Consider the following 10990-nt stretch of genomic DNA (forward strand, 5'->3'; position numbering starts at 1 on the left):
CTGAGAGAAATTTTCAATACTTTTCATATGATTTCATTATTAGAATAATGTCTTCATAAGTGGAAGATGATGAATGTCCTCAATGTTTTCAGAGGCAAGTATACATTTATGTGTGTCTTTATCATATGGGTCCTTGAAAAAACTTGAGTGCATCATTTTAAATTGTGCTTTATTTAAAAATTCATACTTATGTAAGCATTGTGACATAGCAATAAAAATAGGGGTTTGGGGACCATAAAGATACGGATTTAAAATTAATTAAAACTGCATTTTGATGTGGGGTTCCTGGTTCATTTTGTATGGAAAAAACTGCATAACTGGGACACATTCTACCTTGAAAAACAGCACAAAAATTGTAGTCTGAAAGTTTTTTTCATATAAAGTAAATTAAATACCTATTTAAAAAATAAAGATAAGAGTTCAAATAATAATTCTGGTATTTACCAACTACAAGACATTGAAATTGTACTTGAATTTTGAAATATCAAATTAATTTCTTCACTGTTAAAATATTGATAATAATCTTGAATTATTCTGAAAGATAAATGTTAAAAATTATTGGAAGTGCCAAATACAGACTAGGACTCACATGTTGTCAGTTACTCTTCTCTTTGTGAGCTAAAATAATACACTTTTCCATGTGGTATGTTAATTGAATATAAGAGTTTATAAAATCTACAGCATAAAAGTTGGTAACTCTACTTATTTTTTCACAATATCAATTGTCTTAATATTTAGAAGAACTGGAGAGGATAACAGAATTATATCCTCTAGTGAGAATTTAGAGTATAGATGGCATCTGCTTTTCAATGAAAAATCTTAGAACTTTAAATATTAGACCTTCAAGTAAGAAAGTCAATAAAAGTGAAAAAATATTCTAGAAAGTTAGGGATCTTTCTAGAAAATTAGAGAGCTTAACTTCTGTCTTGAATTAAAAAGTCACAGACTTTTCTTTAGGTCTGCTACAGCAGTAAAACAGTGCCTGAATGAAACCTCACAGCATGGAACCACAGAGTGATTAAAAGACCAGGAGTTGGTTGAGAAGGATTAGAGGACAGCCAGGATTTAAGTCAGTTCAAAGCCTCAACAAATAAGAATATCATAGTCTAGTGACAATTCTATTCTAGGGACCATGGATCAGAAATCTCTTTTGAGATTATATTAATATGACTAAGAACTCAAATTCTTTATCTTGGTTCACTCCAAAAATAACACTGTTAACCTGCAAGATTTAGAGAAGAGGGATCATAAATGCTCCATGTCTACCAGAAATAGTAGCTTCCTATGGATAACTAGACAGGATGCACCAGTACACCTCAGCCTTAATGTTTAGTATCTAGACACATGGGACAACCACTGTAATGTATAAATTGTTTTAGCATATTTTACTCTGAGTTAATCTTCCTAATATAATTTGACACCTACTTCAGTGTCTTTCTCTTTTTCATTATACTTTTCCTTTTGCATTTTTATTAGAATTTGGGTAATTCAGAAAAGTAGGAAAAAAGTATCTAAGATATCCATTAATGTTTTGATATTTCTTTTCAGTCTTTCAATTCTGTCTAGGTCATCTTGGTTTAGATTTTGATCTTTCAAATAATGTTATAATTCTTTTATTATCACTTAGTCATTCTAAAATAATTTAAATGTAATTTTGGGATTAGTGGAAATTTATCACAATGTCATATTAAAAGGTGAATAATGACCCAATATAAGTGTACTATGATTATTTAACAATTCTCCTCGCATTAGACAAGAATGAAAACCTGTTTTAAAAGATCGCTTTCAATATACAGATACCATGGAAAGTGATTGTATTATAAATTACCAAGAATCTTTTAAAATCTTCTTTCCTTGTTCCCAGATTCTATAAATTCATTTTAGAGAAGTAAAGTTAAATGGGGAAAGCATTTCATGCACAATGCAATTCAATAGAGTATTTGTTAACTATTTCTTAAAAGGTACTCTAGCATTGCAAGAGTAATGAAAATCATCTCCTCTATATTATCTGTTATCCTTCCTCTCCACCTCCATTTGAAAACCTTAAAGCAGGTTGGTGCTCTCTCTTTAAAAAATCTGCAAGTAAAATTTTTTTTGCAGAAATTATCAAAGGGCTGTTAGGATACCTCATGTACACTACATTTATTTACTATAAGTAATTTCCAAATAGGAATCAGGTTTATAAGATGTTCCTAAAAAGAGAAGGTTTTTGACCTGATTCACATCTGTCCTCCCGAAACTGCAGTACATTCAGATCTCAGATGACTGAAGCTCTGCTATCAGAATTTTATTCTCAAAGACATTTGGTATGTGTACCTACAGTCAATTAAGCCCCAGTCTTAATACCAAGTAAAGGTATATCCTGGCCTACCCAACACTTGCTACCCTTTTTGAAATGTATGCCTACAAAGTAGGGTGCAGCCTGAATTAAGTGAGTATCCTCCTTTCTATGGACAGAGGAGCTGGCTGGGCCATAGTCTTTGAGGCCACAAAAGATCAGATAAGACGTGGAGACTAAACAAGAAAAATCTCCTTTCTATAATCAATAGATATATAAATATTCTATTATTTTGAATACATTGTCTCACCATTGTAAAATAGAGTTTTCATAGAAAGCAGTGTAACTCATTGGCAAATGACTATCACAGAAATAGCTAGTCCTATATTGGAAACATAACTACTTTTTGAAAACCCTAAGTAAAAACCCATCTATTCAATCAACTTTTTTTCTCTAGGAATATTTTTTAATCTAGGTAGAATATCTTGAGAATGAAGAAGTGCTTTCAAAATTATGATCCAGCAATCCCACTGCTGGGCATACACACTGAGGAAACCAGAAGGGAAAGAGACACGTGTACCCCAATGTTCATCGCAGCACTGTTTATAATAGCCAGGACATGGAAGCAACCTAGATGTCCATCAGCAGATGAATGGATAAGAAAGCTGTGGTACATATACACAATGGAGTATTACTCAGCCATTAAAAAGAATACATTTGAATCAGTTCTAATGAGGTGGATGAAACTGGAGCCTATTATACAGAGTGAAGTAAGCCAGAAGGAAAAACACCAATACAGTATACTAACGCATATATATGGAATTTAGAAAGATGGTAACGATAACCCTGTATACGAGACAGCAAAAGAGACACTGATGTATAGAACAGGCTTATGGACTCTGTGGGAGAAGGAGAGGGTGGGAAGATTTGGGAGAATGGCATTGAAACATGTGAAATGTCATGTATGAAACGAGATGCCAGTCCAGGTTCAATGCACAATGCTGGATGCTTGGGGCTGGTGCACTGGGACGACCCAGAGGGATGGTATGGGGAGGGAGGAGGGAGGAGGGTTCAGGATGGGGAACACATGAGAAATAAAGGAATAAAAATTTAAAAAAAATTATACTCCGTTCTACTTAGTTGTTATAGGGAAGAATATCATATACTAATATCTGCTCTTTAGATTTTTTCAAATTAAAGTCATTTTCTCTACATTCTACAGCACACAACTCTGATCTTGTTCAGTTCAGTTCAGTCTCTCATCATGTCCGACACTTTGGAGCACCACGGACGGTAACACTCCAGGCTTCCCTGTCCTTCACCATCTCCCAGAGCTTGCTCAGACTCATGCCTATTGAGTTCATGATGTCATCCAACTATCTCATCAATTCTGCTCCTGCATTCAATCTTTCCCAGAATCAGGATCTTTTCAAATGAGTCAGTTCTTTGCATCAGGTGGCCAAACTATTGGAGTTTCAGCTTCAGCATCAGTCCTTCCAATGAATATTCAGAACTGATTTCCTTTAGGATGGACTGGTTTGGTCTCCTTGCTGTCCAAGGGCCTCTCAAGAATCTTTCCAACACCACAGTTCAAAAGCATCAATTCTTCAGCATTCAGGTTTCTTTATAGTCCAACTCTCATATCCATACATGACTTCTGGAAAAACCATAGCTTTGTCTAGACAGAACTTTGTTGGCAAAGTACTATCTCTGCTCTTTAATATGCTGTCTAGGTTGGCAATAGCTTTTCTTCCAAGGAGCATGTACCTGGTGATTCTCCTGGGGAACAGCACTTTGATCATCCTCACTCTTCTGGATTCCCACCTTCACACCCCTGTGTACTTCTTCCTCTGTCATCTTTCCTTCCTTGACATTTGGTACACATCCTCCTTTATCCCCTCAATGCTGATACACTTTCTATGAGAGAAAAAAAAACTATCTCCTTCACTAGGTGTGTTTTTCAGATGTCTGTCTCTTACACTAAGGGGTCGACAGAGTGTGTACTTCTAGCAGTGATGGCATACGACCATTTCATAGCCATCTGCAACCCTCTGAGATGCCCTATCATCATGAGCAAGGCACTTTGTATTCACATGGCAGCTCTCTCCTGGGGACTGGGCTTTCTCAACTCATTGACAGAAACAATTCTTGCAGTACAGTTGCCCTTCTGTGGAAAGAATCTCATCAATCATTTTGTTTGTGAAATATTGGCTTTTGTCAAGCTAGCTTGCACAGATATATCCTTGAATGAGATTACTATCATGGTGGGCAATGTAATATTTTTATTTGTTCCATTACTGTTGATTTGTATCTCCTATATTTTCATCCTTTCCACTGTCCTAAGAATCAATTCAGCCGAAGGAAGAAAAAAGGCTTTTCCCACCTGCTCAGCCCACATAATGGTGGTGACTGTGTTTTATGGGACAATCCTCTTCATGTATATGAAGCCAAAGTCCAAAGACGCTGCTTTTGATAAATTGATTGCCCTGTTCTATGGAGTCGTCACACCGTTGCTCAATCCTATCATCTATAGCCTGAGGAATACAGAAGTGCATGGCGCTATAAGAAAATTGACAGCTAGACTGGTTCTGGAGGAAAGAATGAGAAATTTGCATCTTTGAATTTATGCACAAAATAAGCTCATATATTGGATGCAGGTTTTCAGTATAAGCAGAACAAAGGAAATAAAGGCTATACATAAAATCACAGAATTTAAGAGTTGGGAAGAAATTTCAGGGTAATAATCTAAGTTCATTATTTATGAAAATAGCATAAAAATGTAGGGACATGTAGTCCATGAAGTGAGAACAAACTTTCAGAAACAAGAAAAAAATTGAAATTAAACTTTTCCAGAAATATCCAGGTTTAGTTTTTCACAATTAAAAATATGTATTTTTCATTCCCCTTTTTGAGAGAACTACTTCAGTTCATGTTTTTTCTCTTTATTACTCATTGTTGCTTTACTCAGGGACTTGATCGGCCCCAACCTCCTTTTTCTAGTATATATATATATATATATATATATATGTATATTCCTTCTTCTTTCCCTTGCTGTGTTTCTTCTACCCAGTCTGCTACACTATGCTGCATGCACCATGTAGTTATCCAAATATATCCTGTTCTTTCACACTTAAGGACAATAGTATATGTCACTTCATCCCCATTATCATATTTCTTCTATGGTGACAACTCAGTCATCTAATTAAAGAAAGTTTAAATGTTTTATCTTCTGAAAAATCCTTCCAAATTTACCCACAGTGATAGCACTGTTTACAATTGCCAAGATATGGAAGCAACCTAAGTGTCCATCAGGTGATGAATGGATAAAGAAGATGTAATGTGTGTGTGTATATATATGTGTGTGAATATCGTTGTTGTTTACTTGCTATGTCCGAAACTTTTGGGAACCCATAGACTGTCCCCTGCCGGCTTCTCTGTCTAAGAGATTTCTCAGGCAAGAATACTGGAGTGGGTTGCCATTTCCTTCTCCTAGGGATCTTCCTGACCCAGAGATCGAATCTGTGTGTCCTAAATTGGCAGGGGCATCTTTACCATTGAACCATCAGGGAAGCCCCAATAGAATATTACTCAGGCACAAAGAAAGAATGAAATTCTGCTACCTAAAGCAACATAGATATACCTAGAATATATTACACTTAGTGAAATGAGTCAGAGAATGAAAAATACTCTATGCTATTACTTTTATGTGAAATCTAAAAAATAGAACAAATGAATTTATGTTAACAAACAGTAACATAGTCACAGATATAGAGAACAAGCTAGTGGTCATCAGTGAAGAGAGGGAAATGGGAAGGATGAGCCAAGGTATGGAATGAAGTGACACAAACTATTATGTATAAAGAAGCAACAAGATTTCCTTCCCAGAAGAGGAAATATATCCATTATTGTCTATTAATACTTTAAATGGAGTACAATCTGTAAAAATAGTAAATCACCATACTGTATAACTGAAACAAATACAATATTGTAAATCAACTCTATTTCAATAGAAAAGAAGTAAAAATTAAAAATAAGGAAATAAGGATGCATCCTTCATCCATATAACATTAGAATTTTCAGGTACATGTATTCTGAAAGGTGGGAGTAATTAACGACAATGTTTCTACAATTAATCTCTTTTTTATAACCTATAACTTTTTTTTAAATGTATTTTCTGAAAACTTACCACACACATTTTGTTTGCAGTTCTGTATATTAAAATTTATCGGCTATGAGGACAAGTATTAAAATTAAAATTCCACTTGTGATCATTATCATATTATAAGAAGAAAATGATGTTAGTGTGGGAACTGTGGAGAGATCGAGGTAAAGTGAATCAAAAGAAATGGGAGCTCAATTATATACAGGACATGACACAAGAGATAAGTAAACATATGAGGTATAGTGAGAGCCTGCTTACCACTGACAGAAGAGTTACACATACAGAAAGAGGAAAAACAAGAATAAACCATGAGATACTGGGTAAGAAGATAGTGTGAACTCACCACTTTCAGTATATACATAGAGCAATATACATATAGAAAAAATAGAGATATAGATATGGCTAAGCATATATATAGAAATTAATATGGATTACACAAATGTTCAAACTACCACAAAATGTTCAAACTACCACACAATTGCACTCATTTCACATGTTAACAAGATAATATTAAATAGCAAGATAATGCTCAAAATCCTTCAAGCTAGGCTTCAACAGTACATGAACCAAGACCTTCTAGATGTAAAAGCTTGATTTAGAAACATCAGAGGAACCAGAGAGCAATTTGCCAACATCTATTGGATCTTAGAAAAAGCAAGGGAATTCCAGAAAAAACATCTACTTCTGCTTTATTGACTACGTTAAAGACTTTGACCTTGTGGATAACACCAAATTGTAGAAAATTCTTAAAAGAGGTGGGAATACCAGACTGCCTTACCTGCCTCTTGAGAACCTGTATGCAGGTCAAGAAGGAACAGTTAGAACTGGACATGGAACAACGAACTGGTTCCAAACTGGGAAACAGGTACATCAGGTTGGATACTTTCACCTTGCTTATTGAATTACTATGCAGAGTACATCATGAGAAATGCTGAGTTTGATGAAGCACAAGCTGAAATCAAGATTGCCAGGAAAAATATGAATAACCTCAGATAAGCAAATGACACCAGCCTAATGACAGAAAGCAAAGAGGAACTAGAGATCCTCTTGATGAGGATGAAACAGGAGAGTGCAAAACTAGCTTAAAACACAACATTCGAAAAACTAAGATCATGGCATTCAGCCCCATCACTTCATGGCAAATAGACGGGGGGGGGGAATGGAAACAATGAGAACTTTATTTCTTGGGCTCCAAAATCACTGTCGATGATGACTGGAGCCATGAAATTAAATGACGATTGTTCCTTGGAAGAAAAGCTATGACAAACGTACTTCAGTTCAGTTCAGTTCAGTTGCTCAGTCATCCGACTCTTTGCGACCTCATGAATCACAGCACACCAGGCCTCCCTGTTCATCAGCATTCTAAAACCAGCTTGAACATCAGGAAGTTGACGAATCACGTATTGCTGAAGCCTGGCTTGGAGAATTTTAAGCATTACTTCACTAGCGTGTGAGATGAGTGCAATTGTGCAGTAGTTTGAGCATTCTTTGGCATTGCCTTTCTTTGGGATTGGAATGAAAACCGACCTTTTCCAGTCCTGTGGCCACTGCTGAGTTTTCCAAATTTGCTGGCATATTGAGTGCAGCACTTTCACAGCATCATCTTTCAGGATTTGAAATAGCTCAACCTGAATTCCATCACCTCCACTAGCTTTGTTCATAGTGATGCTTCCTAAGGCCCACTTCACTTGACATTCCAGGATGTCCGGCTCTAGGTGAATGATCACACCATCATGATTATCTGGGTCGTGAAGATCTTTTTTGTACAGTTCTTCTGTGTATTCTTGCCATCTCTTCTTAATATCTTCTGCTTCTGTTAGGTCCCTACCATTTCTGTCCTTTTGACCTCATCTTTGCATGAAATGTTCCCTTGGTATCTCTAATTTTCTTGAAGTGATCTCTAGTCTTTCCCATTCTGTTGTTTTCCTCTATGTCTTTGCATTGATCACCGGGGAAGGCTTTCTTATCTCTCCTTGCTAGTCTTTGGAACTCTGCATTCAAATGGGTATATCTTTCCTTTTCTCCTTTGCTTTTTGCTTCCCTTCTTTCATAGCTATTTGTAAGGCCTCCCTAGACAGCCATTTTGCTTTGTTGCATTTCTTTTTCTTGGGGATGGTCTTGATTCCTGTCTCCTGTACAATGTCACAAACCTCCGTCCATAGTTCATCAGACACTCTGTCTATCAGATCTAGGCCCTTAAATTTATTTCTCACTTCCACTGTAGGGTCGTAAGGGATTTGATTTAGTTCATACCTGAATGGTCTAGTAGTTTTCTCCATTTTCTTCTATTTCAGTCTGAATTTGGCAATAAGGAGTTCATGATCCAAGCCACAGTCAATTCCTAGACCACATATTAAAGAGCAGAGACATCACTTTGACAAGGAAGGCCATATAGTCAAAGCTATGGTTTTTCCAGTAGTCACATACAGATGTGAAAGTTGGACCATAAAAAAGGCTGAGCATCAAAGAACTGATGCTTTCAAATTGTGGTGCTGAACAAGACTCTTGAGAGTTCCTTGGACAGCAAGGAGATCAAATCAGTCAATCCTAAAGGAAAGCAACCCTGACTACTCATTGGAAGGACTGATGCTGAAGCTGAAGCTCCAATACTATGGTCACCTAATTCAAAGAACCGACTCACTGGAAAAGACCCTGATGCTGGGGAATATTCAGAGCAGGAAGAGAAGAGGGTGGCAGAGGATGAGATGATTGGATGGCATCCTCAACTCAATGGACATGAGTTTGAGCAAACTCCGGGAGTTAGTGAAACACAGGAAATCCTGGTGGGCCACAGTCCATTGGGTTGCAAAGAGTCAGACGTGACTGAGTGACTGAACAACAACAAAATATGGATGCAAATATTTGTAAAAGTGTGTATATTTACATGTACATAGGTGCATATAAAAGCACATTTATTCCCCACTTGTGACCACTGAGAATGCCTAAGAATGATAAATGAAAAAATGTTAACTTTGAAATCTATGTACGTTGGGTATAGAATACTATCAGTTCAGTTCAGTCAGTGTATGTCTGACTCTTTGCAAGCCCATTGACTGCAGCACACCAGGTTTCCCTGTCCATTACCCACTCCCGGAGTCCACCCAAACCCATGTCCATTGAGTCGGGGATGCCATCCAGCCATCTCATCCTCTGTTGTCCCCTTCTCCTCCTGCCTTCAATCTTTCCCAGCATCATGCTCTTTTCCAAGAAAAAGTGCCAAGTCAGTTGGCCAGTGTATTGGAGTTTCAGCTTCAGCATCTGTCCATCCAATGAGTATTCAGAACTGATCTCATTTAGGATTGACTGGTTGGTTCTCCCTGCTGTCCAAGGAACTCTCAAGAGTCTTCTCCAACACCACAGTTCAAAAGCATCAATTCTTCAGCCCTCAGCTTTCCTTATGGTCCAACTTTCACATCCATACATGACTACAGGAAAATCCATAAGCTTTGACTAGACAGACCATTGTTGGGAAAGTAATGTCTCTACTTTTTAATATGCTATCTAGATTGGTCATTGCTTTTCTTCCAAGGAGCAAGTGTATTTAATTTCATGGCTACAGTCACCATCTGCAGTGATTTTCAAACCCAAGAATGTAAAGTCTGTCGCTGTTTTCATTGTTTCCCCATCTATTTGTCATGAAGTGAAGGGATTACCTGCCATGCTCTTAGTTTTTTGAATGTTGAGTTTTATGCCTGCCTTTCACTCTCTTCTTTCACTTTCATCAAGAGGTTCTTTAGCTCCTCTTCATTTTATGCCATAAGGGTGGTGTCGCCTGCATATCTGAGGTTATTGATATTTCTCCTGGCAATCTTGATTCCAGCTTGTGCTTCCTCCAGCCAGCATTTCTCATGATGTACTCTTCATTTAAGTTTAATAAGCAGGGTGACAATATACAGCCTTGATGTATTCTTTTCCCAATTTGGAACCAGTCTGTAGTTCCATATTTGGTTCTAACTGTTCCTTCTTGACCTGCATACAGATTTCTCAGGAGGCAGGTAAGGTGGTCTGGTATTCCCAACTTGTTAAGAATTTTCCAGTTTGTTGTGATCCACACAGTCAAAGGCTTTGGCATAGTCAATAAAGCAGAAGTAGATGTTTGTTTGTTTGTTTGTTTCTGTAATTCTCTTGCTTTTTCTATGATCCAATGGATTGTTGGCAATTTGATCACTGGTTCCTCTACCTTTTCTAAATCCAACTTGATCATCTGGAAGTTCTCAGTTCATGGACTGTTGAAGCCTAGCTTGGCAAATTTTGAGTATTACTTTGCTAGCTTGGGTAATGTGTGCAGTTTGTGGTATTTGAACATTCTTTGGCATTGCTTTTCTTTCTACAAGATTATAGAATACTATAGTGACTCTTTTTCTTTCAGTACTTTAATGTTGTGGTTTCTTCATTATCTCAGGCTTGCAGTGAGAAGAAACCTCTCTCTTATGAGTATAAGGTATCTCTTTTCTGATTTTTAAGCAGTTTGTTTAAGATGAACCTTGGTGTGGTTTTCTTTCCATTTCTCATTATTTTGGATACTGAGATTCTTTGTCTATGTATTTATT

General features: G+C 36.9%; 1 pseudogene; it reads left to right on the forward strand.

Annotated features, from left to right (window-relative positions):
• The first annotated feature begins 4039 nt into the window (after window positions 1–4039).
• Window positions 4040–4899, forward strand: LOC147367700 (olfactory receptor 13D1-like; annotated as a pseudogene).
• Window positions 4900–10990: the final 6091 nt, after the last annotated feature.

This window comes from Bos grunniens, chromosome 8 (assembly GCF_055505025.1).
Source record: "Bos grunniens cultivar Pamir isolate PY7600 chromosome 8, Bosgru_T2T1.0, whole genome shotgun sequence".
NCBI lineage: Eukaryota > Metazoa > Chordata > Mammalia > Artiodactyla > Bovidae > Bos > Bos grunniens.